The 24,144-nt window shown below is 41.2% G+C and overlaps 1 long non-coding RNA gene across 2 annotated transcripts in view; it reads right to left on the bottom strand.

Annotated features, from left to right (window-relative positions):
• Window positions 1-369: 369 nt before the first annotated feature.
• The window catches only part of LOC146504463 (uncharacterized), a 34,786-nt gene continuing 11,011 nt past the window's right edge, over window positions 370-24,144 (bottom strand). Inside the window, exons 2-3 of one of the 2 annotated variants that reach the window (XR_014868652.1) lie at window positions 21,658-21,775; window positions 370-18,786 (exon numbers count right to left, since the gene is read on the bottom strand). This is a non-coding gene — a long non-coding RNA (uncharacterized LOC146504463). Of the gene's footprint in view, window positions 21,776-24,144 lie in introns of both variants that reach the window. The other variant, XR_014868651.1, reaches the window with a different exon arrangement.

Below are 24,144 nucleotides of genomic sequence, written 5' to 3'. Positions count from 1 at the left end.
TTGTTGTCAATCTTGTGCACTTCCTCCTACTTAATGCACTTGCTCAAGTGAAGACAGCAAGAGGAACGGATGCTATTGCAGATAATTGCTCAGAGGAAACAGTAAGAATTAGATGTGTTAGAAGAGTTGGTTGGGGAGGGGGGGTTGAAGTTCAGTTGGTATGATCTGATAAACACCACTCCTGAGACACACCACCTACCTTTAAGTTGCAGAACATCTGGAGAATTGGCAAGGGGGGGAAGAAGTGTGTTGAGATATGAGTGTATCACACACACACCGAGTGTTTGCCTTGGCCTCAGAGGTGCAGACACAGTCAGAGAGAGAAGAGAGGGGAGTGAAGAACCGTGCCCTGCAGTGTTTAGATAATGAACTGTTTGTGTGTGTGTGTGTGTGTGTGTGTGTGTGTGTGTGTGTGTGTGTGTGTGTGTGTGTGTGTGTGTGTGTGTGTGTGTGCGTGCGTGCGTGCGTGCGTGCGGCTTCTCTTCCCAGCAGCTAAATGATTTTCATTCTTTCAGCGTGTGAATTGAGAGTAGACATTATCACACATGCCACTCAGCACTACAACAAGGAGAAATGCCACAGTAGGCCTACGAGCAACAGGTTTTTGCAGCCGCAGTGTTTTGTTATCACATTCTCCTTTCACATGTTTCGCTCCTTATTCATCCCACAGACTTTAACTGGCAGGATTTCTGGTGAAGTTTTTTTTTTAAAAAAGAAAACCTCTTGTTATTGTTGTGTTTCCTTCACTTTGAATCCATAGAAACTACACACTTGCACATGCACGCAGGTGCGGTTTTGCACTGCGGCATTTTGATTGGCAGGCAACAGAAAGGAGAGGAAGTGAGGCTGACAGGACTCTCAGGTGGTGTTAACTCCTGACTGACAGGAGGGCCGCACCCTCACTGACAGATCAAGTTAACCCTTTCCTGCCCAGTGTACTTATGATGTGATTTAAAGTGATGATATTAATTACCATTAAATGGGGAAAACTTTTCGAAAAGAAAATTAATGTCATACAGAAGGTCACGATGTTAACCATGATATTGAGCATAAATGACTTGCTGTAATGTGTAATGATTATTATTTTCTACGTTTTATGTGTAGCTTGTCTGTGAATTTTAGGATCCATTTCACTGTTTGTCAAGCTGACCTTTGCCCTTTGCCTTTGTCTCGGTCTCACTTTTTTTTCCTCCACCTCTCTCTCCTTCTTGTTGAGTACTATCTTGCATCTGGTGTCCTCTGCCTTCTCCTGTTTCTCTAGAGTGTTTCTGCTGATCCCCGACTTTCCCTGAAGTTCCCCAGGGTGTGTGTGTGTGTTTGTGCGTGTGTGTACGTGCGTGTATGTGTGTGCGCAAAGCCAGGTGTCTGCTCTTTGGGCTGTGTCTGTCAGTGGTGTCGGGGTTAAGGGAGAGGCGGAAGAGATGTATGTGTGTTCGTGTGTATGTGTGTGCATGTGTATGTGTGTGTATCTGTGGGTGTGAGTAGGAGCTGCCGGGGCACTGTGACCAGGAGCGTCTGGGAGAAATTCTCTGCATTCCCAGGGATCGGCTTGGGATAAAAGCTCCAAAGCACTGCCATGCACCTGGCTAAGAACGGGGGATGGAGATACAGGCATGATCCAAACCCTGACACACAAACACATATGCACACAAGCAGAGGCGTCGTCTCTGCACCAATTAACCTGAAACGTAAAACTACACCATCAAGTACAAAGGTCAGAAAGAAAAGTTGAACTCGAGGACCTTGCTTTTTCTCCTTTCCTGACACAACAAAACTGATATTTTTCAGTGTCGTTATGTTTCTCTGCATGTAAAAAGCCATTTAAAAAAGGTCCTTTGAATCCTTTTAGCAGAAGTAGAAATGGGAGAAGAAAGAGGATTCCTTCTTAACAAAACTGCCTTCCTACATTTTACATGCCAGTCAAGCTGCATAAAAAAAGAAAAGTCAGTGAAAAGTCAGTGAAAGTGCGCTGGGGAAGTTGTTTGTGTGATCAGAGGCTCTTGACAGTCTGTCATCTGTCAGCACTAGTCATCAAGAGCTCTGAGAAAACAACCACAGATGGAGACGGGCTTGGTGTGAGGAGCGAGGGCTGCTGCAGCAGACATAACTCTGGTTAAACACTGTGTTTGTGATTACTAAATATGTGGTTATATACAGTATGTGGACACAGCAAGCCTGAACCAACCAACTTCATGAAATGCATGTCAAGTTAGGCCTGAGACAACACTGTGAGGGTATTTTTGTACTTTTCCTTTTTTTCTTTTTTTTTCTTTTTTTTTTTAGCATTTTTCACAGTTGAATTTTAAGAAATACCACAAGAAGACATTTTGGAGACTGTAGTCTAATTCTTGCCTTCTTAGCAGCATATAAATGAGAACATTTATGTTTTTGACGACAACAGAAGTTTGTTTTGAGGTTTTTTTTCTTTCCATCAGGGCAAGAATTGAGGCAAAGGTGAGCCAGATTACAGAAAAATCACAAATACTGAGTTTCACCCAACCTGGCAGACAGGTAGAGCAACAGCAACGGAAAAACCCATTACAAACTGCCCATAGTACCGTGTTTAGTTTTTAGCTTTAACACAAGTAAATGCAATATGAGCTTGCTTTTTCCTGCGGTAACGACAATGAAAATTTAAGGAAAAGAATTGTCAAAAAAAAATCAACATCTTGTACTGCTAATCCTTTCCATTTTCCTTTTCGACAAAGCTTATAGTTAGGGCTGGATCAAGTGACCCTGAATCCTACCTTAGTTATGGTGTAATAAGCCTAGGCCTCCCGTGGGGTTCCCATGATGCACTGTGTGTGTCTTCTTCACTCACCTTTTTTAAATTGTGCCTTTGTCACTTGTGTCTTTAGTCCTATCTCTATTGCCTTACCCCCAACCGGTCTCAGCACATGGCCGCCCCTCCCCAAGCCTGGTTTTTCTTCCTTCCTGTTAAGAGGAAGTTTTTTGTTCCCACTGTCACCATGTTCTTGCTGACAGAGAGTTGTATGATTGTTGGGGTTTTCATTCATTGTCATTTTTCTTTCGCCTACTAAATATGCTGCTACATTAAAATGCTCTCAGGATCACTTTTGTTCAATTTCTCACTCCTTACTGAAGAGCTTCGTTGACACCCAGCAGGACAAAACATATAGCTAACGAAGTTTCAAATTATAAAAAAACATGCCTTGTGATTCACAGCTATCTTCTGTGTAATTATATACAAGACTCTATCATTTCAGTAATCATGTGATGGATCCTTGTCTGCATCTGACTTGCTCAGGTTTAAGTCCATCTCTACAGATAGAGAACAAGTGTTTACTTGTACTTCACTCCCCTTCTGTTCCTTTGTTATTCCTCCCTTCCCCTCTCCCTCTTTCTCCTCATCCCGGCCTCTCTTCTATGTGTTTGTGTGTCTTTAAGTCTGTGTGTGTACGTGCAGGTGTGCTTTTGTATGCACGTGTACTTCTGTGTCTGTGTGTTGCTGGAATGTTGACCCCAAAAGGAAAGGGGGTGAAAGACTTCCCAGACATCAAAGGGCAGGTAGCTGACAGGGAGAAGAGGGGTGATAAGTCCAGTCAGATGACAATAGACCACAATGCACACCTGGACTGTAAGGAAAGGCAGCAACGTGGAGAGAACTACACACACACACACACACGCAGCACACGCTCCGCAACACATTCTCATTCATTTCACTCTCTTAGCTATGCTTCAAACACACACACACACACACACACAGACACATCCTCTTAAATGCCTTTGAGCACTTAGCTCAGTTACCGTGTATGTCACCGTAACATTCATACGCTCCTCTCAACCTCCCTCCAATCCACCTTTACACACCCCCACCCCACCTTATCCCCAACCTCTGCACTCACAGGTGTTGGGGTCTTTGTCCTAAGACATGTGTGAGCAGCCCGATGTTGTGACGAGCCCTCAGACCCTTAACCACCCCAACCTCTCTTCTCTCAGGTGCAACGGGGTTCTCAGGTGAACTTGGTTGGGAAGGAAGACAAAGATTAAGGATTACTTCACACCTGAGAGGTCAAAGCATTTAACTTGGACTCAAGAAATATATCAGTGCCAGAGATTTCAGTGTGACAGTAAAGCTTAGGGTCATACGTTTTGGTAGAATAATCATTCAAACGACATTCAAGCAGCAGCTAATGCCACATTGTTTTTGAGTGTCTTATTTGTGCCATTTGATGGCATTTGTTTCTGCCAATCAAACACCAACAGGTACTTTTCTGGATTACAGATTACCCCAAAACCACAAACCTTTCTTTATATACCTTTGTGGCTGGCTGCAGGGTGCCAGATCATTATGATTAAAAGCCAAACTGGTTAAATTTCTCTCTATATATTTATTTTTTGTTCTTTTTCTGAAATACCTCACCTACAAAATAGTAGACCTTAACTAAATACCTCTAATTCCATGCAACTTTGTAAATTCAGTGTTTTTCCCTCTAAATTTAATATCTGGAAAACAAGACATTTTCTAGAATTTCACCAACTGGGTGTCACTAACCAAAATAATAACAATGTAAATTTGATGAAAATTGCCCTGAAGCACACACTTTTTTCTAAAGCTGTAAAAATGCTAGACCCTGTTGATCAATAGCACAAATTTATCTAAATACAGCATCTCGTGTTATGTGCAGCCTGCTAGTACAGTATGCGTCTTTAAAAGTCTTGTTATTGTATTAATAGACATCGTTTGGTTTTTTGGGAACCTGTATGACTTCTTCCAGGAAGGAGTACACAGTGTCCTTTATATACACATCAGACGATGATTTCAGAGGAGTGTTGAGACCAGTGACGAAGGTTCTGAGAAAAATAATTTGACATTTATCTACCTAAAAACTTACAGAAGGTCAAGCTGGGTTACAATGATCTCAAAGAGGCTGAAAGGTCCACAAGTCAAAGTGGTTCACATAGTTTTTGTTTGAGCAAAAAGACACTGAGACATGACTTAATAACTAAATATTAAGACTTTGAATAAGATTAAGAAAAATACTTACCAATACCATTTTGTGCGTCCAGCCCCTGCATTGTTTGGATTCTCAAAGCCTTGTGAACTTATAAAAGTTGTCTTTGGAGTAGACAAGCAGGTGTTTTGTCTGATACAGCCCAAGGACTTGGAAGGGAGGCAAAGTGGGGGGATAGCACAGAGAATATGGAGAGTTTGGATCATCCACAGCCTTCACCCAATCATTTATTGTTACATTGTGGGGTCAGAAGGTGGCAAAATGTCACTGAATACTGGCCTAGACAAACATGATAAAGAAAGGTGAATTTCTTTCCTATTTTCACACCAGTTTGTAAATCTTCAGGGATGTCTTAAGACATAAACACCTGGAAGACCTCTAATTTTCTGCTGAATTGAATTGAACTGAATTCACGCTGAATTCAAAATTTGAAAGCGATTGTTAATCGAGTTAAATGTCTGTGAGTCTGCACGGTAACGTTTTTGCATTCTTGCTCTTATTAACGTTCATACCACAAAAAACGAAGGAAAAGAGGCTGGGCCCCCACCAGCCTCTCAATGCCTCCTTATCGGACTGCACGCCAACAAGGAGGGGTCCAATCAGAGTCACTCTTTAGCCTCATTTCCTGTTTTTCCTGCCAGGATGTCCCGTCACCTTGGTGACCCAGTGACACGCAGCCTCTTAGCAGCCTCTTAGCATCCAAGTTCATCAAAGGAGTAGGCCTCAGGAAATTTGTTTTAAGGTTCTGAGAGGGAATCAGTTTATTTCCTAATGGGCACTCATTAGAACAGCAGTCATCTGCCAACTCCACAATTGCTTCAGTTTAACATTTTCTTTTCCTTCATCTTGTTAATTGTGATTGATTTCCGACTTTTTCCTTGCTTCCTTTTTGTTTTGCTTTTTTGGTTCTAACCAACATGCTAATTGTGGCTAATTTCTTTACAAATCACTTGATATGAGAAAAAGTTCGGTCTAGAAATCTTTATAAACAATCTTCATTCAAGTTTCAACATACTGAACTTACATTATTTGAAAGCTTTGTTCATATTTTTTGGCCACAAAAAAGAGGGGATTGTAAGTGAATACAGACAGCCAGGAATAGCATACATAAGGAACAACCAAATGAGAAATTGTGAGTATATACAGCTTTGGGCAGGCCTGAGGGCATGACATGTATTAGTCAGCCAATGTCTGTTGTGCTTAAAGCAAGATAAATTTTGTTAACCAGTGCTTAAAAGGTCTTTAACCCTGTTTAGTCTGGTGGTCACTGCTTTTAAGTTACTGGCAGTGTGTTCCTTAAACTTGAGCGAGCACGTGCAGAAAATAACAAGAACTTTCCCAAAAACACTAAGAACTCTTTCTAGTTGGAGTATTAGGTGATTAGGGGACAGTTAGGAAAAATAAAGGAGGAAAAACTTGTTATGCTATTCCTGAGGTTCTAATCTTTAACACTTATTGATGAGGAATATTAAACACATGGCCTGAGCTCATCTGCCAAATGGAAAGTCCAAATACTATTTGATGGTGTTTTTTGTTTTTTTACTTTATTTTGCACCACCAAATATAGTGTTCCAAGTCATTATAAATTTCTGTGGCTGCCCAAACTTTTCATTTCATCCATGCCAAAGGTCAGAATTACCACAACAAATGATACTTTTTATAAAAAGATAAGGAAAATCCTGGAAGTATTTTTTCCCAATTATTACATTCAGGATCACTTTTGGTCTGTAGCCTATCCCAGCTGTCATAATGTGAGGGCTGAGTGCACCCTGGTCAGGTCATCAGTCTATTGTAGGACTCATGTTTTGTTTTGTTTTTACTTAATATTACTTACTTTTTACTTTTTTACTTAATATTTACGTAATAATGCAGCAGTTTTACTAGTCTTTCTAACTTAGTTGAGAACCAATTGGTTTGTATGCATCCCATGATATAAAATGGGTTGTGCACTCCTGGTGCAAACCATTTTAAGATCTAACTAAGACACCAACAACAGATGAAGCTAGAACCAATCAGTCGAGGTGGGCGGATTGATCAAAATCCTAAACACTGGTATTGGTGTCAAATTGATACTAGTGTGATAGGACTGATACTTTGTTTCTATCTTTTGAGTTCAGTATGTAGCCCACTGAATTGTTTTGAATTTTGGGGGGAAATAAAAAAATATAATTCAAACATGAACTATGAAAAATGTCTGAACCTTTTTGTGTGACAGTCACATCTGTTAATTACAGTCTTTACCACAGAACAGAGGTTGACCGAGGTTGTGCTTTAGATATAGGTCTCCAAAGAGCTCAGTTTAAAAAAATACATGAAAAGCTGAAAGGTGTGTTTTCTTGTGGTAATTATTGCAATTAACTATTATTAAGTAATAACTTTTTTTAAACTAATTATTGTGGAAAGTAAAAATTACAGTGTTTGTTCAGAATTTGCGAACTGATGATGATTTATCCCATAAGTCATGACACACTGCTCTTCTCTACATAAGCTGCCTTTATAGGTTAAAAGTATTTTTAACCTTAATTATTTTAATTACTCATAAATCACTTTTATGAGTTCATGACTGCTGAAGTGCTGAAAATGTTACATAAATAGACAATAGACTCAGGCTACGTCCACACGTACCTGGGTATTTTTGAAAACGCAGATTTTTCTATGCGTTTGCACCTTTCGTCCACGCGTAAACGGCGTTTTTGATCACTGAAAACGGAGATATTTAAAAACTTCGGCCAGGGTGGAGATTTTTGAAAACTCCGTTTTTGCATTTACGTGTGGACGAGAAAAACTGAGAATTTCTACAATACTGTTACTGTTAATTGTAGTCTCTGCAGTGTTTAAATGCTTACATATACACACACAGTTACTGTCCCTCCACACATACCACTTGGTTCTGCTTCTATGCCCCAACCTCGTTTACTATTTCCCACCGAGGCTTCTAGACTTCTGATTGGCCAACATTTCTGCACGGTTAGGAATATATCGCCACCTGTTGCTTTGGCATGTTCCTAGCAGCGTTTTCCTTCATTTCTGCCTTTACGTGTGGATGGGATTGTTTTTTAAAACGAAAACAGAAAATCTCCGTTTTCAAAAATACCCGTGTACATGTGGACGTAGCCTCAGTCTTTTGTCAAATGTCTCCATATGCTCTTTGTCCTTTTGCAAGAATCAGTTGTGATCATCACACCTCTCTCAGTGAGTCCACACTAATGCATTTTTGTTTGAAAACGCATAGTTTTTTCTCCGTTTTGGACTCCCGTCCACACTGAGACGGCGTTTTCCCCCGAAGGAAAACAAAGCGTTTTGAAAATGCTCTCAAAAACAAATACATTTGAAGACCCGTCACTGTGTCCCGTCACAGTGTGGACAGCGAAAACTGAGACTTTCGAAAACGATGACACATTTTAGTCATGTGATGCAGTCATGTGACCAATTAAACAAAGATAGCTGAGGGCATTATACAGCAGTTGTTTTGTTTGCTCTCAATTTTGACAGCCCTACATGCTTCAGATAGTTTCTCTTCAAATTAATTCTCAATCGCTTTTGCAACTTTGTACTTTTGTGTTACTCGCAGCAACAACTCCACCTCATTGTTAGTCCATTTAAAAAAACTCGGTTAGCCGTTTCAATGTGGACGCACAACTTTGTGAAAACGACTGAAAAATTTCAAATCTATCTAGTGTGGACGTAGCCTAAGGTTACTGCTGATGTAGCTGCAGTGCATTGGGCTGAACTGATACTTGTTGGCTACCAGACTTCAGTGCTAACACTATGTGGTCAATTATGCATTTTCAGGTTTATTTAAATATATTACCACACATGTGATTAAAGCAACTTCAAAAGTCAAAGCAAAAGATTACACGTGTACTCTTGCTGGAACATTCTCCATGTGTGTGTTCCTCTGTGGGTTATGCTAAAGGTCAGCGTGAAGCTCAGGGATACATCTAGGCACACGTTCACCCTTCCGCACCCCTGTACCCATTTCCCCCTTTCATTCATAATAAGGTTAACGAGATCTGTCACCACCTCGGCCCTGCGTTTATTATGAGTGGACTCTTTCCTGTGTCAGGTAAAAATAATCGAGAAGTTCCACATACGCTTTTAACCACCAGGGTCCATTGGGGTCCTGGATGGCTGACTTGTTTTTATTGCAGCTTCTCTGGGGGGCCAACAAGTTGGATGGAGAGGAGGACAAAAAGGAAGTGACTTTAGGTTTTAGGTTGAGAGTAGAGAATGTTGTCAACACCTCTTAAGGATTCTAATTTTACCTGCTAAAGGCAGCTATTTAAATATTTGAACAGCAGAAAAAAAGTATGAGATTCTAGCAAGCTGTACACAGTAAGCTAGCTAGTGTGTTATGCTAAATGCTAATTTCTTGCATACGCGTCAATACAAGTGAATTGAAAGTTGCTCTGTTAGCAGTAACGGTGTTTCTATGACTCTAATTGCTCCACCACCCAAACTGTTAATATTTTAACACAAACTATTGTGTGATGAAGAGCTACTTAAAGGATGTTTTCTAGAATGTTCTGTTTCTGAAAGACAAGGGTCACAAATAAAACTCTGTTCTTGATCAGTGTTGCGTGTACTGAAACACTGATGAAAATTGAGTAAATTGCAGAAAAAACATTGGGGAAAAGGTCTTAATTATGAAGGATTAAATAATTGCATGACCTCCTGTAAGTGACTATTGTTAAAGTGCCTTGTCTACTTCATGACAACAGATAGCAACCTCCACCTTTAAACCTATGCCCCTATTTTACACACTCAACTGACATCCACTTTACCTTATTGCCATAAACAAACGCGCCACTGGCTGTGATAGCAATAATCCCGAGTTGAAATTTTAATGCACCTGTCAGCAAATGCGGACACCCACAAGAATTTGCACCCACCCACACATTCTCGCTACACAGGGAGCCGTCTATCCCAATGGGGGTAGAGATGTAGGTCCATGTAGGCCAATGTCAGTGTTCGAAGAAGCAAAATATTTTCATTGCCAGGGTATCTGTTCGTGTCAACAATCTGATGTGTGCACCAGGTTGAGATATGTGGTTCCCATGAGGCCCGTGGCCTCGGCTGCGGGGCGTTGGGGGTGAGGAGGGGGTTACGGGATTGGTTGTTCCCAGATATCAGGAACATGGTGAGTGTCAACACATCCAGAGGGACAGATAGAGTGAGGTCAGGATGTGACAGACGTGTGATAGACGGTGATGATTCCACAATGGAGCCATTCATGTAACTTTTTTTTAATGTAGTGAAACAGATTAATTATGATACATTGACCTAAGTCATTTTTTTTCTCTGAAACAAAAACTTTTAAAAGTCCAGTTGACCAAAATTACACCTGGCAAAACCTTTCAATATTTAATTGGTAGCTATTATAGCAACAATCGTGTTTTAACTAGTTTCCAGTCCAAAGCATTACAATGTTAATAGTTACATAGCTACATCATAGCAACATAGCTATAATTGATTCTCTTGTCAAAATATTAATTCTTCATATCAGCGATTCATTTACTACTAGGGAGATTATCAGTGGTAGTAATAGATATTTATAAATATAATTTATAGATATAGACTGTCCTGTTATAATTTGGTTATAATTCAAGTCAAAATATCAATGATTTATTTTTGATTATATGTCAATCTAATTTTCAACAAATCAGCGCTCACTAGTCAAAAAAATCCCACTAAAAACAATACTCAGTGCAGATATCTGCATTGTCAATTTCATAAATAACAGTTTATCAGTGTTGGGTAGCACAGTGTTTGGTGGTTAGCCCTGCTGCTTCACAACGAGAAGCTCCTGAGTTCAAGTCTACTAGCCAACTGAGGCCTTTCTGGAGGTTTCCCTGTGCTTGCATGGTCCTCCAGCTTCCTGCCACAACCCACAGACATGCAGAGGGGATTGGCTAATTCCAATTTAGCCATCAGGGTGAATTGTCTCTCCTAGTCCTACAAAAGACTGGTAACCTGACCAGGTTTATTTATTATTCTGAAAGCTCGAGACAGTGCCAATAGTTCAGTGATATTTTGTTAAATTACAATGTGGAGACTCTGCAATAATTTAACAGAAGTGCTTATTTTTCACTTGAAATTTTTTTGTGGTCATTTTTTATTTTATTTTTTATCGGCAGGGAATATAATAAAACCTGTCTACCAATTCATTGTATTTGTGTGTGTGTGTGTGTGTGTGTGTGTGTGTGTGTGTGTGTGTGTGTGTGTGTGTGTGGTAGAAGTATCGGTTTTTGTACTCTGTATCAGCAAGTACTCAGATCCAAGTATCGGTATCGTATCGGTTTGAAAAAATTGGTATCGTTGCATCCCTAATTATAAATAAGATATCTACAGTTCCATGTACAACTACATATTTAAAAATGAATTTCCACTAATAAAAATATCTATTATAGATACTGCTTCATCACTGATTACATGTGAAATGTTTTGTTGACATGGCAAACATATCAGGACAGGCAGAGCATAGCACAGTTTTGTAATATTAGTAGATTTCTTGAAGCAAAAGGGTTTGGTGAAATGTTTATTTTAAGGACTTAATTAGGACCCACGTCTCATTTTTGCCCCAGGGTCCAATAGCAGCTTAATCTAGCCCTGGTGCGAAAACATTCTGGGAACCCTTTAAGCTCTTGAAATAACACTAAAATCACAAGTGGCAAACAAACCTAAGCAAAAGAGAACTCGCCTGTAGTTTTACTTAATTCAGGCTGTGAAATCTAAGTGTGGAATATGCTTGCATTACATTCTGTTTGTCTGTTTTCCAAACATGCTCTTATTTTTATCACATTGCCTTCCTTCACTCCTGATATGCCCGCTATCATTGTTGCTTGTTTTTCCACCCCTTCTTTGCTATTTATGTATTATTATTCAGCATAGCAATCTAGTTTGAACTGTTCATTTTTATTGTTACTTCTACCCAAATCCTGGCACAGACATTCAAAAGTTCCACTTCCAGCTGTCATCTTTGTAAAAAATGTTTTAAAGGAGAAGAGTACAATTAACTCTTTCCCATACATGTCAGAAGTTTAGCATTTCATCTCTATAATACCAGGCCAGTTTCCAGCGTTTGGAAATACATTCCCAAAGCATTTGTCATGCACTAATAAATTTCTGTGGATATTCTTTTTTTAAATGTCGTCTCTACTCATCCGTACATGAAGGCCGACACATTGCAAATTGATTGGAACGGCAGATTTATCTTCTCTATCCTATTACTCCTTTTAAACCACTCCATAGTGCTGTCATAATATTAGTGTTACAACTGTCACAACAAGCAGGGGTATATTATCCCTACTGTGCTTTTTTTTAAATGCACAGATTTACCTGGCAATCATTTCATCAACTTAGTACATTTGTAAAATAGCAACAAACCCTCTTGTTCTCTGGGCTCAGTGAGTTCTGGTAAAAGTACAGTACATGTTATAAATGGCATATTACTGCACAGATATCTGTTATTGACTGTTATGTTAAGCTTTACTCCATTGGTTTAAACTTCCAACAGCATCATTTGTTTAATACTAATAAAAACTAAGAAGAACAATAAATTACACCCTTGAAATGTTCTTATATTTTTTAAAAGTCTGTGCTGTAGAAAAGAGTCAGTGAACTTAGCCATGATCATTAATGATATTTGGACTATAAAATAATGATTTAAGTTGAATTAGAACAGACAGAAGAAGCAGACCAAGGCTTTACCCTTGAGGGGCATTTGGGGAACATTCGGTTCCTCTTTGACCTGACATCTGCGCCAATCTCAGTCACACCACTGCTGCGCCACTTGTCCCTTGGAGACGCCGACAAGGCCGAAAATGGCCTTCACTGGAGAATGTTTAGCTTTATCTCATGAGGAACATCTTGGGAAAATATTTGTGCATTTAAAAATAATTGTCCCATACATAACAATGAATTAGAGCAAGGGCTAAATGGGATAAAAGACTGATATTGTGAGATAAGGACAACCACCAGGTATAAGTGGTAATTATTCATAAAAACCTTTTAATGTACCTCAGTAAGCTTTCCTGAGCAGGAGTAGGCCTGTCTGGTATCATGAAAAGACATAAAAAACACAAAAATTGCCAGAAATCTTTTTGTAAATTGTGTGTTATCATAACACACCTTTTGTTTTTAATGTCCCCTTTTACAATGTAACTCTGATCACCTAGTGTGTCGTGTCAGTAAGTATACTGACATGTGAAAAGTCAAAAATGCATAAACATGTGACACATGCATGAAGCAGTGTCCCCATCTCTGGGTTCTACAATCATGCGGACTTTAGGAAAAGCAGATTTAGATTTTTCCCTCAAATTATAATTTTTTTGAAAAGTTAAAGGAGCGTGTGTTAGCTATCCTCCAGTAACCGGATGGTGGGACTGCTACTTACATGTGCTAGTTGTAAAATTGTGACCGTCTGTGCAAAAATAAACCTCACAAGAAGTTGTGAAGCTAGCTGAACAGGACTCCAGCAGATGTTCTGTGTCACTGAGGCTTTTGTGCACTCAAACACCAAATGGTAGGCTACTCCCCTAAAGGCCAATCTTTTTCCATAGAATTTCTGAGATAAGGTATCAGAGTTGCCATGAATGTGCACCTCCTTGTCCGTAGTAATCAGTGTCCATGTTTACATGAGTATGTATCTTCTCCCTCTAGGACTGGATTGCTAACACTTGTTTTGCTAACACAAATTTGTTGATGCACAGATATTTATGTGTAGCTATAACCTTTTACTTTTCTTTCGGTTATGTTTTCATTTTCATGATACCCTGAACTGCAATACAGAAAGAGGGGTGTATCAAGTGGAGAAGAAAAAAAGAGACAGATGAAGAGAAAAAGAAAAGAAGGGTAAAGGAGAGGTTAGCTGGGAGGCAGACATAGGAAGGAGGAAGTTCATCCACCTGTGTCTGATTTACAGCAGTCGGATATAATCTCCCTGACCAGGGAGAGATACAACTCTTTTTTTAGATCGATCTGCTCAAATGGGACTACATAGGATGAGGCCTGTTCTTGATATCCGACTACAGATATGAAACAAAGGAGGTAATGGCATCGCACTATAGGAAACGTACGCCTGTGCAGTTCAGAGATCAAAGACGAAGAAATTTCAAATGTTTCAGATTTGTTTTGTTGGTTTTAAAGATAAAGCGTATTGCCGGGTAAAGGAAGTGAAAAACTATTTGCACTGTTAATCTGTTCAGCCGACGTGGCCCAAAATTGCAACTTCAAAAATTAACATTAAAAGTCCAATAATGTGAAAGATAGATAAATTCAATCACTGTCAGAGCATTCTGTTGACACGTGTACCTGCAATTAAAACCTTAAAGGTCAACAATGCAATACAATTGACCATCTTGCTCTTGGAACCACTCATGGAAACACAGATCCAGAGATTTGTTTGCAAGAATAAGGTCTCAGCATGTTGTTTGATTCCCCACACCACCCTCCACCCTTGAAAAGGAAGTATACTTTTATATTATATATATGTGTGTCATATTTATATTTGCATATTTAATATGTATATTATACATATAAAATATAGATAGATGTGCATGACTCCATTACTTGTTTCAAAGTTCACCATTGCAGTTTTTCCCCCAAGGACAGCTGCAGACTTTATTTGTTATTAAAAATATAGAAACCAGTAAAATATTAAAATAATATTAAAGGTAAAACTGACTTTATACTAAACATCAATAATGAATAAGTAATGAAGTAAAGGATAGATTTGCAGCAGACAAACAACAGGCTTAAAATTATGTTTCTTGTTTATATATAATGGTATACACTCTGTTTACTTATTCCATTAATTTGTGCAGTGCAAAAATATTTGTAACAATTACATTTTATATAATCTGTTTTATTTATTTTTATTTTTATTATCATTATCAAATTGTTTTTAAGATAAAATATATTTTATTGTTGTTTCATTACTGTTCAGCGAGCCTCATTCACATCTGTCCTGTTTTTAGCCGAAAAAATGAGATTCTCTCTCGACTTGTCACATTTTAATCCGAACCACATTTTTTTCTTGTCCAAAGCAAGTAATGCTGGGGCCTAAACCTGACCAAAAAGGCAAAAGTTTAAACTACGGGTGGAGATGAATCTAAACGGTGAGAGACCAGTTTTTCAAGTTTCAATCTTGTTGATTTCCCACGCTGCTGACTTCTGTATTCTAAGTATCAGTTTCCACTGTGCGATAGCCATCAAAGTAATGTTTATAAATGTTAACAATTTACAGTGTTGTGTCATTTCATAAATGTACATGCCACCTTCAGTTCACACACTTATTAACAATAATTATAAAGTGTTGCCAAGTTCCATTGTGGTTAGCATGTAGCTGGTAGCTACAAACACAGAAGCTAAGAACTGCTTTCCAATTGAAACAAACACAAACAAACCACCAAAGCAGACAGACAATCATTAACAAAAGTGAAAGAAAAATATTTTCATGAGTAGACAGACAGAAAATCTTGCTCACTTGTATTTCTAAAGACCTTCTTACTCAAGCGCCCGCTCTACAACTATGCACGGAAGGGCTAATCAGCAATTAGTGATTAGCTATGTCGTGCCACCGTCACAACCCCGCCACAGTGTCATTTCCTGACTACTGGGGCCCTGCTGACTGACACCCTCCGCTTCTTTCACTCTTTCAGATCCCTCTCAAAGAATCTGATGAAGCCGCTGTGGCCACTCACTACGTCGTCCACACACCCGCGGCCTCCTCTTCCCTCCCTCTTTTCTCTAATCACAGGCGAAACAGGCCTCTGCTCTCAGAACAAAGGGCGCTGTTTGTTTTTTGTGCAGGCCTTTTATTTCAGGCGTGTTCCTTCGTGTGCGTGTGCTGGCCTTTGATGTATACCACACCGACGTTCGCCGACTGTACGATCCGCGCCCCTCGGCAGCAGCACGCAGAGAGGAAGAAGACGGGAGGACTTACAAAGGAGAGGAGAAGTGTTTTCCTTCCCTCTCAATCACTGATGAACTCTTTCTACAATTGAATGTCTTAGTCTTTCATTTAGCTCAACTCAGATCTGAGCTCTGTGCAATCAGCTCATTGAACTTTTCAACCTCAACAAGGCAGTGCTGATGTGGGCCTTTCCTAAGTTTAGCTCAAACTAGTTAGGCTTGTAATGCCCATATGATTTTTTCCTCCCTACTCCAGCTGCTGATCACAAGGAAACTTTTAAGCGTTCTTTTTTCCTTTTTGTGCTATTTGTCTAGACAGACTCTGAATCACATAAAGGTACACGAGCATTGTCAGAACGTACAAAACTAGCCAAGGCAAAGAAAGCTACAACCCGATCACCTGATAGGAGGGAGTCCCCTCTCTGAGATACAGAGACAGACAGCTGATGAAGAAAACGACGCCGATAAGACGGCGTTGCATGATGAGTCCCTCGCTTCCCCGCCTCTACAAAGTGAGGAGCTCATACACACATTTCTCCATCGTCTACTGGATATCACGCTTCAGGTCACATAGAGAATGCCAGAGTTTTGTGTGTGTATGTGTGTGTGTGTGTGTGCGTGTAGATGTGTGTGAACAGAGCAGAAAAGGTGTGAAAAGTCTGACTTCTAATTCACCTCTTTCTTCATAGGGGTTAATTGTTCCTTCCTATCCGGCTTACTTGAGATTTAACAAAAGGGGGGTCTGAAGTGCCTTCCTCAGATCTTCAGTGCCAAACATCTCCCTAAAGACTGACTCATCCTCCACGTCCAACATAATCTTTTATTTTTGTCATTATTTAGTCATCTGAACTTAAAAATGAACGCTGATTTCAAACAGAAGGACCCCTTCTCCCCTCTGTTTCATAAGCTCTCTGTGTTCACACTGGTCTCTATGACCAGGCGGGAGCTGTTTGGAATAACACATCGACAAAACAAACAAAACAGGCCGTTATCAGGCTGGGATCAGTCACTCCATTAGACAGTCACTAATGCTGTTTGTTCTCTGCAGCAGTCCACAAGAGGGCAACGTTTGTAGGCTGCACATGTGACCTGACCTGCACTGTGTACAGTATCCATTCTGATCTGAGCATGTCACTTGTAGGTGAAAAGCGCTCAAATACTCCTAATGCAAGCTGAAAAACAGAGAGAGAGAGAGGAATGCTGATGTGCTCCACTGTCCCATAATGCACCAAGGAATAGGAGGGGCCACTCACAGCAGCGCAAATTTAATAAAGTGAGGGTGTTGGTGAGATCGCTGCAGAGAGATTGAGGGAAAAAAACAAGTATTAAATGTTTGAAAAACATCGTACTAGCTCTTTTTGAAGTCTAGTTGATGGTAGCACTAGAAAGTTGCTGCAGTACATCACTCTCTCTCTCGTCCTTTTCTTTATGAAGAAGAATGCCCACAAGCTCAACAAGCCACAGGCGATCTGGGAACAGATATCAACACAAATAAACACAAGTTTCAGTAAACAAGATGCTCTGCAAAGTAAAATTTATATTTTAAAAATGTTACACACCTTTGGAGAAAGTTCACTTGCAATTTTCAGTAATAAAGCATCACAGAAGAAGACAAGAGAGTGAATAGTGGTCTTGTCAGACTTTGAAAATTTACAGTCAAATGCTTTATTTTGATAATTTAAGATGGTTTATTAACATGTCAGATCAGATGTATCTTCTGAATCTCCATCCCGAATTCAAATTAAATTCCCTCCTTCCCTGCACACACTGGTAGCCCGACCTGGTAATACCATACATGCCCCGCAAAGACTCATAATTGCCAAGTGCTATTTGATGGCCAAACGGGATTATGTCTTCAAAAGAAACATTAGCTGTCTTTAGGAAGGAGTGTGAGGGATTGGGGCACTCGTGCACCCCCCGCCAACCCACTCACCCCCTAATCTGGCAGGAGACCCCTTCAGTCACACTCCTCCACCTGGCTTCCATTACCTCTCCACAAATCCCTAATCCCTCCGTTTGTTTTCCCGGATAGAGACCAAGAGGAGAGGAGGCGAGAGCTGGCTGAGGAGGAAAGGGAAGGCAAGGATTTGGCGTCAGGGGTTGATGGCGAGTGTGGGGAGCGGCTATTTAGAAATGCTGATTTAGCGCAGTTAAAGCTTTTTGTTAACGTAACATAGGTTTGCCTTTCATTTCTATCTAGTGGGAAGAAATGTGTGTGTGTGTGTGTGTGTGTGTGTGTGTGTGTGTGTGTGTGTGTGTGTGTGTGTGTGTGTGTGTGTGTGTGTGTGTGTGTGTGTGTGGCTGGCCTCGGCGGTCTCCTTTCTTTAATAAAAGTATTGTTTGTGTTTCTCCTGATTGGGAACACATTGGGCCTGGGTCGGGCCCTGACGGGTCTGGGGTCCGGGGTCTGGGAGGCAGACCGGGGGTCCTGTTCTCTGGGGGTCTCTCCTCTGGTCCTTCCTCTCCTCTCCTCAGAAGTCCCGTCTGCTCGGGGGGCCACAAGGGGCGGCGGGGTCGCCCCTGAGAAGTGTCCCGCCGCGGGATGACCCCTCGCTGCCTCTGTCAGGGGGTAACCTTAGTCCCCCTCCTAATGCACCCCCTCCCCTCCCCCGCAGGGATGTAATATACACACACTGACACAAGCCAGTCACCAAACAGCCACACACATACCCAGGCCATTGTTCTCTATGCGCACACGCACGTTCACACCCTTTTGCTCACCCTTCCCCTTACCAGACACACACACATACACATTACCAAAAGAGACTGTCATGCTGGTTGAGCCCGGCTCTGCCTGTGTGGCTTCAGCTTTGTTGTCTTGACGACGCCCCGTGTTTGAGATCTCCACATCTGATAGTGTTAACATGATCAGATTCAAGCTGTTTCGGCCTTGTAGCTGATCCGGAGACACAAGCAGAGCACAACATAGAAAAGAACGAAAAAGAAAAAAAAATAAGCGGTGGGATGGGAAATAGGAAAATCATAGGATGTGAAAACGATAGGAAATTGAAGTCAGGGATGGAGACAGAAAAAGCCACACCACACCTCCACTCAGCATGACCAGCGAACACATGGACCCTATATTAGCTCATGGAGTTAACAGGCAGCAGCGGCGCTCTGACATGAGCTCATGTGTTTGGACAGATCTGCTGAAGGTTTAAGACCAGTACCGAAGCCTTATCTGATCCCCAGATAAAGTCTCACACTAAGAATGAGAGGAAAACACATGCACGGAGGCAGCCAGTGCGAATGAATGGTGAGAGGCGAGCAGGGCAGAAGGAGAAACGGGGCTTTTACGTATGAAGGGGAGAAAGAGAACGACTCGCCCTGGCTACGCATAGAGACGCAAAGATCACATGTGGGTCCTGAGAGACCCCCTGAGCATAGAGTCGACACTGGGTGTGTGTGGGTGATGATGTCAGTGTGAATTACAACAGTGCGGACAGACATGTGAACAAAAGTCACTGTGGGCCTCAGTATGTGTTATTTTATATCTTCAGGTTTTATGAATGATTGGGACATCTGTGCGAACATGTGTGGCACACGTACATGCAAACTGGAAAACCGCGCGTTATTATTGCTGTTTTAATGGAAGACGTTATGGGTTGAATTCTGCTAACGGTGTGAAATTCTTTTCTTTTTGCTTGTGCTTTTCTGCATTTTGTGGTTGCATATCACCTTACATTTTAGCTGCTTTGTAATTCTCACTCCTCAGTTTGACAGCTCAGTTGATTTCGGCCCTGGAAAGTCACTTCACATCACTTATTTTAAATGATGATAATCCTGCTGACACTTGCTTATCTAACACTAAGATTTTAGTTTGTGTTCGGCTTTTCATTTTAGCTGTCACTTGAACATTTTTCAGTAGTAGTAATTCAACTTTTCTCAAGACTTAAAATTTTAAACACACTAAGCACTTATAATATAAACTTTGTTTCATTGCCTATACTGAGACTTCACTTCACTTGATCAATTAAACTCAAAAGTATTAGCCTTGAACAGTCTTGTTTCCTCTGTTTTTAAATGTATATGATTTAAAGCTTTTTTGGGATTCGTTCATTCTTATTTAAAAATATGCTACATGGCAGCTTTTCTCTGTGGTCCTCAGTGTTTTATTAGTAGCCACAGAGTCTTCAGAGAGTTGCAGTCGTAATAAAAAAATTAAAGTACATTCTCCCAAAGCCTTGAATCCAGCCCGTTCACTTGCAGTCAAGTTTCGGGTTTTGCGTTCATCACATTAAACTTTGCACATCTGTATGCCTTTCCATTCTTGCATCATCAAATCTGTACACGGCACACATCAGTAGACACGAACAACCGCAGATCGCCGAGGCTTTGGTGCCCAGCATGATGTTGCTTCCTGCAGGAAGAGGGAGAGCAGAGGAAAAGCAAAACAGGACATCTTCAGATCTGTCAGGGGAGCAGCCCCTCTCCTCCTCCTCTGCCCTCGGGGGGAAAACTCACCAAAGGAAGCGCTCTTGCCCTCTCCTTTTATCCCCCCTGTTCTGCCCTGGCCCTGCTCTGCTCTCTCTGGGACATGTTCTCCTTTTCGCTAGTACTCCTCCTTTCCTCCACCACTCTGAATTAAACAGTGATGGATGTCACCTTGCACAAGGGGATATTCTGATGGCCGCCTGTTTTCCATTGACTTAATGTAATTATTTTGATAACGCTTTGTTTATTAATTTTAGTGTGATACTGACTGCAAGTTCATTAGTGAATAGTAGCAAAGTATCTACCTTAGATAACTTCATATCAGTAGTTACCATACACTGTAGCAGATCTTATCTAATGCCAGTATATTAGTATATTTGTTATATTTATTGAAGATTCTTAATTATCATAATTATACTCACACACGCCTGTTATTGCAAAGTGGATATTCCTGCTATACATTTTCCGCTCTATGTAAAGTTACATGAATAATGGGTTGTAATGGGAGCCAGAAAGGATTCTTCTGTGTTCCATTTGGAAAGACTAAACTTAAACTCTCATCTCATTCTCCGCTCCCAAGTAGCCGACCCCTTAACCATCCTTGAGGTTACCACAGCCACAGTATCTGCTGCTTATGCGTGTGTGTCACGGTGTTTTTCAAATCTGTGAGATTTCGCCTCTCCGTGTGTGTGTCCCATTGCGTGATTTTCCTGTTTGTTATTTTGGTCAGGACGGAGGCTGAGGAGCTGGAATCGGAGAGGTTTGTGCGGCGTGCCATATGCAGAGAGTGACACGCCGTTGGCCAAGCGAAGTGTGTTTTAGTGGTGTGTGTGGTTTCGAGATCCCATCATCAGACTCTGTTTACTGGACATGTTTGAAGTCGGCAGTGGTGGCCTCGAGAATCATCTCCTAGCATCTATTCAGTGTAAAATATGCAGAAAGAAAATAAGAGTCAAAGCCAAAATGAAGCGTTTCTTTTTGTATTCTTTTGTGATTTTTGCTTTCATTTCAGACCATAACTCAACGCTTGTGTCCCCCCCCCCCCCCCCCCCAAAAAAAAAACCTCTGTAAATGCATGGGTGGCATCTGACCCAGCAGTGCCTGTTGGACTAATAGTAAAATTGCCAATAATTAGCAAAGCATGCTATATCACTCCATTTATGAATAATCAAGAGATGCTGCGATAGAGAAGAAACTAGAGAATACAAAAAGGTAATGAGAGAGAGGGAGAGAAAGCAGGTAAATAGACCATAGTGGACAGCTGGTGTTCAGACGAGGCTGCCTGGCTTCCCACTGCTGTCTTTCCATTTGGAGATTAGATAACATCGCTTACCTTATTCACTCCAGCCCACATAGTCTCTTCTCCATTGTACACGGGTAGAGTGGCATGTTGAGGAAAGGAAGAACAACCTTGCCTGGTTGCCCTAACAACACTGCGGTTCAAAGAGAGGCTGTGAGGTGGGAAAGAAAGAGAAAGAGAGAGTATGGGCTATTTATGCAGGGCTTGAGCTTTTTGCAGAAAATTGTATGCAATATTTTTTAGCATTCCTTAAAGAGGTGCTAAGGTGTTTTTGCAAACAAAATGTGACACTGTGTTCCTCAAAGCAATTCCCAAGATTTAAGAAAAAAAGGCCTATAGGATTACAAAAAGCAAGCATTAAGCAGAAAGAGGCATAAAAGTGGGAATTACGACAGACTTCTCCTTCCAGAAGTGTCAGATTAGAAGGCTGCACACCTGCCGTGTCCTCTGTCCTTCTTCACCAAGCTTACACAGAGACCACCAAAAGCGGGGTGCCACCAGCACAGCACATGAAGTATAGCTCTGCCGTTCTGCACCATTAACTCGCACTGTTCTCACACGCAGCTCTACTGTAAAGGTCATTCCGTTCACCTCTGATTCTTCGCCATCTTTCAGCTGCAGAACCCTCCAACCCCCCACCCCTACCCCAGTCTGTATGAAGGAAGTGGGTGAAGAAGTCTCAAAACATTGCTCACACAGCTCTTCGTGCACAAGGAAGAAAAGAAAAAAAACTAGAGTGGTTAACAAGCCGCCGTTTGAGCGTTCTCCTCCCGTTCCTTGTCACCCCCAGGCTTTGATCTGTCTTCGGGGTGTCAGCTGGCAGCCATGTTTGTTTGCCCAGCGAGGTAGGCTACCTGTGTAATTACCTCTAACGAAGTGACTTGTTTTGATTTGGAATGAAATCTAATCCCCTCAGCTGGGATGAAGATGTGGAAATGGGTTTGAGGTTACTTGGGAATGAAGTGGGAGTCTGGCTGTGACTAGCTGGATTGTTTCGGGGAGGGTGAAGAGGTACAGCCGGTGAGTATTAAAAGGAATGCTGTATTGTGAGGATGGCAATATTGGCTTGATGTGAGTTTGGTCATTTAAGGTGTGGCAACAGACCAGGAAAACCTCAAAGAGAATCTTGCTGGCAGGAGGCTGCAGCACTTCACCTCTCATTGAAGGTTAGCGAGAACACAATGAGGCTCTCCTCTGCCCTGGACTCTACTTTTACCTCTCTCCACATTTCCCTCTACGCTTTAACTCATCATTGGAGTTTAGTAGTCTCCTTCTCCTCCGCCTTTTTATCATGCATCAATCTTCATGCTCTTTTGCATTACTGAGTCGTTCCATTTATCAGTATACCCACATACACGGCTTTAAGGGGCCCGAGTGCAAAGGTTTGCCATGGCTCCCCACTGACCCTCTCACCTGAGGCGGGTGAGTGGAAGCACATTTTATGTTCCTGGTCTAATCCAGCCCAGCCCACATATATGCACTGTTTTCACGTCATTTTTAATCATGGTACATTCAGAAGTATGCAATAACACAAAGTATGCAAATTAAGTAGTTTTACAAATGTTATTCCTCCTTTCTTTTTATTGTGTCGTTGCAAAACTTTTTTTAGAGTAACTTCTTCTGCAAAACCAAACTCACTGCTTCTTCCCTTTTTGGTAAATGTCCATTACACAGGACTTAGTAAAGTGGAAGACCATGCAGTTTCCCACAGACTTATGTTTAGAAAAGAACTGCTGACTGAGTCTGATGAAGGGCAATGTACGGTCATGAGTGGGGATGCGGGATGCTCTCGTATAATTGTCTGAATGTTTCAAAGTGAGGGGATGGATTGTACAAAGAGGGGAAGTGTCTCTCAAACCTTCTGCGGAGTGACACCCACAATAAGTCGTTTCCATTTTGTGCAAACTCATTTTTACTCTTTTGTACACATCTGCCACCTCAAAAATAAGAGTATGGTGCATGCATATATCTGCACGCAGCCTCTCTGCATTCCTCACTCAAACATTAACCCATGCGGGCAGGGATGCAAAAGGAGATGCAGGAGGAGATTCTGGTGGTCAGTGTTTATTTGCTCTATCTCACGCTCTTCTTTCTGAGAGGAACAAGAGCCATGTTGGGGACGCCACATGAGGGCTGAGGGTACATCCTTCTCCTTCCTCTTCATCTCTTCCCTCTGTCCCTCAACCCACCCCCACCCCTCCCCTCTCTTTCCTGCACCTCATAAGGATTCCATTCAAGAGCGGCGGCGTGTTGTTGATGTTTAATAATGCAGGTGAGCCAGATGCAAATGAACCAGAAACCAGCCCAGTAAGATCAAACTAGGACAAGCAGTGAGAGCTGTCTCTCCCAACAGCTGTCCAGGACAGATGCACCGCTGCTTATGGAAGACAAGAACCTTTGACCTCAGATAAGATTATTGACCACATTTTAATTATAATAACTGCAAATAACACATTAAGTCAAATATTATCATGTGTATTTCACTTGTTTTTTTCTTCCCATAGATATAAAGAGTCCCTG

Source organism: Neolamprologus multifasciatus, chromosome 14 (assembly GCF_963576455.1).
Source record: "Neolamprologus multifasciatus chromosome 14, fNeoMul1.2, whole genome shotgun sequence".
Lineage (NCBI taxonomy): Eukaryota > Metazoa > Chordata > Actinopteri > Cichliformes > Cichlidae > Neolamprologus > Neolamprologus multifasciatus.
Note: the sequence above shows the minus strand (reverse complement) of the source record. Positions and strands in the feature narration are given on the sequence as shown.